At 46.4% G+C, this 3,735-nt stretch overlaps 1 pseudogene; it reads right to left on the bottom strand.

Annotated features, from left to right (window-relative positions):
• Positions 1–256: 256 nt before the first annotated feature.
• LOC126495815 (cyclin-dependent kinase 8-like) lies at positions 257–1,858 on the bottom strand (annotated as a pseudogene).
• Positions 1,859–3,735: the final 1,877 nt, after the last annotated feature.

Below are 3,735 nucleotides of genomic sequence, written 5' to 3'. Positions count from 1 at the left end.
TCAGTCTGAACCCTGTCAAGTAAACTATGGAAGTAGCAAACCCACGACACAATTGTGCTATCTCTTTTCTTTTCAAGTCTAACTCCAAACTTAGGTACAACCTGGAAGCTACCACCCCAATCTGTGACAACTGGTGGAACTTGGCTACTGGATATTGTGAAGATGTGGTTGTACAGTACATTCTCATGGCCCACACCAGGTTCCCGCAGAGGGCTGCAGCCAGCCCTGCAGCATGAGCCACGGACTCCAGCATGGCTCAGTACCGATGTGTCTGATGTGAGTACTGTGGAGGCTGCTGGGAGGTAGCTGAGTATCCCATGCTGCTCTGGGGCTGTGATGTGCTTGGTCCAGGGTTGGGATAAGCAGCAGGTGGATCGGAACGCTGATAGTCGGAGGTCATGATGAGTCCACCTACGGTAGTGGTAGGAGGGACAACTCTCACTTTTTTCAAGGGTGGCCCCTGTGTGTGGCCGCTGTCCTGGTTCCCTGGACGGCCAGTTCCATTAGTGTGGTTATTGCCCTGCTGCTGCTGGGGTTCTTTTTGTCCCCTTTGTCACCGGGTTCTTCTTCTGTTAAAAATTCTCGTTTGGGGTAAGGGATCTGACAACCGGCAAACACATCTGACGTGGGAAGTGGGTCTTCTAGGAAGTAGGGGTCCTGCATGGCCTGCTCTGAGGTAATTTGCTTTATTGGGTCCATAGTGAGCAACTTCTGAAGCAAGTGGAATGCTTTACTATCAGGTTTAACTTTATGCTTTCCCATATACTTGGTAAGGCTGCAGTTGGTGTACGTATTTCTTCTGAAATCTTAAATTAGTGTTGAATGTTCGGGCATCTTTTTTTTTTCTTTTATATCTTCCCAATCTTTATCTGTAGGGAATCCATTACATTGAATATTCTGTCCAGCTGGTCATGGTGATAAGGATTACTAGTTTTGATGTCCTCTTGTCGACAGTGAAATATTGGTTCTGACGTTAGTAGTTCTGCAAATATACACCATATAGCCCAAATATCAATTGCTTTGGTATAATGTCGTGCTCCAAGGAGTAATTCTGGAGCTCGGTACCAGAATGTTACAACCACTGGATCCAAATCTGCTAAAGGCTTCAAAGGTGAATTAAATAATCGGGCAAAGCCCATGTCAGCAATTTTTACTCTTCCTCGCTCAGGACCTTCACCCATAACTAAAATATTAGCAGGTTTCAAGTCCCTGTGTAACACCCAGTCGGCATGAAGATAATGAAACCCTACTAGGATCTGGTACAACAATGACTTCACCTTTCCCCGAGGTAACCGAACTGGCTTCTTGTTGGCTTTTGAAGCTCTGTGGAAACTTAATTATATGCCAGAGGTCATGTTCAGCATTGTCAAAGAGAAGCCATGCTTTCCGACCAGTATGAGACAGAAACACCTTCTGAAGAGAGATGACGTTTGGGTGCTTAAGCTCTCGAGGTAATGCTATCTCTGCATGCCGATATAGAGATTCCAGTTCCTTCTGTTTGTTTTCTTTTTAAATATTTATGTATTTATTATGTATACAATATTCAGTATGTGGATGCCTGCAGTCAGGAAGAGGGCACCAGACCCCCATTACAGATGGTTGTGAGCCACCATGTGGTTGCCAGGAACCGAACTCAGGTCCTTTGGAAGAGCAGGCAATGCTCTTAACCTCTAAGCCATCTCTCCAGGCCCCCTTCTATTTGGTTTAAAGTGTAGTCTTTATCGTCCTTCCCCTCTTTCCTCTTCGCCTTGTAGACATGCCCGTTAAGTGCCTAGACCAACTTTGCAGCCCTCATATTCAAACAGGTCCTCGACCCGCTCCCTTCGCTGCTCAGCTTCACTTTAAAGTCATAGTCCATTGTCACAGCCTCCGAGGCCGGGGTGCTGGGGTGGGGGGCCGAGGGCAGCGTTGAGACCGGGCTGCGCGGCAGCGGCGGCCACAGCCCCTGAGCTACACTCGCCGGCCGCAGCACCAGCCCGCCACACGCGGCTACGGCAGGAGGCCCCGCGCGGGCATCCGGGCATCCAGGGGAGAGCCGGGTGGTCCAGAGCCGCGCTGGGGGCGGGGAGAGGCGTCCGCCCTTGTCCCCGCGCTCCCCGGGCGCCCGCTCGCGCCATTGGCCGTGCGTGCTGCCGCGGGCGCGGGGCCGGGGCGGCCAGGGCAGGCTCTGCTCGTCGCCCACACCGTCCGTGCCTCACCTTCTCCCACACGCGCTCACTCACACTCAGGCTGCCATTAGCCCCGACAGTGCACTTTGTTTGTTTGTTTGTTTTTGTTTTTGTTTTTGTTTTTGTTTTTTTGAGACAGGGTTTCTCTGTAGCTTTGGTGCCCGTCCTGGAACTAGCTCTTGTAGACCAGGGTGGCCTCGAACTCCCAGAGATCCGCCTGCTTCTGCCTCCCGAGTGCTGGGATTATAGGCGTGCGCCACCACCGCCCGGCCACTTTTCTTTTTGAGAGATCACTATTGTGGTATTTATCAGTTGTGTGTAAATTCATGTCTTCACCTAGGCTGAATTCAGATCATAGAGAGACAAATGTGTGACTAAGTAACATGCCCACTTTAATCTGATGTGGAACTAAAGTTATGGTGCATTGATATGTTTATTTGTGTATACACTTGTGTTTTTAAGCTGTTTTATTTTATTTTAGGTAGCTCTTAGCTGGATCCTCCTTAAGCTAAATTGGCAGCTTTTGGCCATATGACTTGAAGTCATTTCAACGCTGCCATATTTACAATCTTGGGACCATGATAGTGGCTAAATTCTTGGGCTCTGCTCTCACACATCTTGGTTCAAATCTCTAATTTTGATCTTTCAAAGTGACATGACATGACATTGGAGTTGAACCCTGAGAAGCATTGATAATTTTCTGAACTGTAAAATGTGATAAGACCAAAGATTTATTAAACATGTGTTATGAACATGCAAAATATGGCAGATTAGCTCATGAGTCATTTTTTAACTGTCTATGGGGGATTGTTTTTGGCAGTAACAGAGGAGGCAGGCTCCTTTAAGACCCTTTGCCAAACTTTACCTCACTACATTCTCTCTTCATTCTTTTTTTATTGACTTTTATTGATCTCTACATTTTTCTTTACTTCCCTCCCTGTCTCTCCCCTCCCCTCCAATCCTTTCCCATGGTCCCCATGCTCCCAATTTATTCAGGAGATCTTATCTTTTTCTACTTCCCATGTATGTTTCTCTTAGGGTCCTCATTGTTGTCTAGGTTCTCTGGGATTGTGAATTGTAGGCTGGTTTTCTTTGCTTTATGTCTAAAAGCCACTTTTGAGTTAGTACATATGATATTTGTCTTTCTGGGTCTGGGTTACCTCACTCAATATGCCTGAAATCCATCCATTTGCCTGAAAATTTCAAAATTTCATTATATTTTTCTTGCTGTGAGTAAATGTACCACATTTTCCATATCCATTCTTTGGTTGAGGGGCATTTGGTTGAGGTTCTGGCTATGACAAACAATACTGCTATGAATATAGTTGAGTACATGTCCTTGTGGTACAATTATGCATCCTTTGGGTATATACCCAAAAGTGGTATTGCTGGGTCTTGAGGAAGGATTTTTCTTAATTTTCTGAGAAATCACCATACTGATATCCAAAAAGGCTGTACCAGTTCGCACTCCCACCAGTAATGCAGGAGTGTTTCCTTTAGCCCACATCCTCTTCAGCATAAGTTGTCATCAGTATTTTTGATCTAGTACAGGTGTATGTTTTGAGTT

The sequence above is a fragment of the Alexandromys fortis genome, unplaced genomic scaffold, assembly GCF_014885135.2.
Source record: "Alexandromys fortis isolate MF-2015 unplaced genomic scaffold, M_Fortis_MF-2015_v1.1 scaffold_632, whole genome shotgun sequence".
In the NCBI taxonomy this organism is placed as follows: domain Eukaryota; kingdom Metazoa; phylum Chordata; class Mammalia; order Rodentia; family Cricetidae; genus Alexandromys; species Alexandromys fortis.
This window is presented reverse-complemented; position numbering and strand designations above follow the sequence as displayed.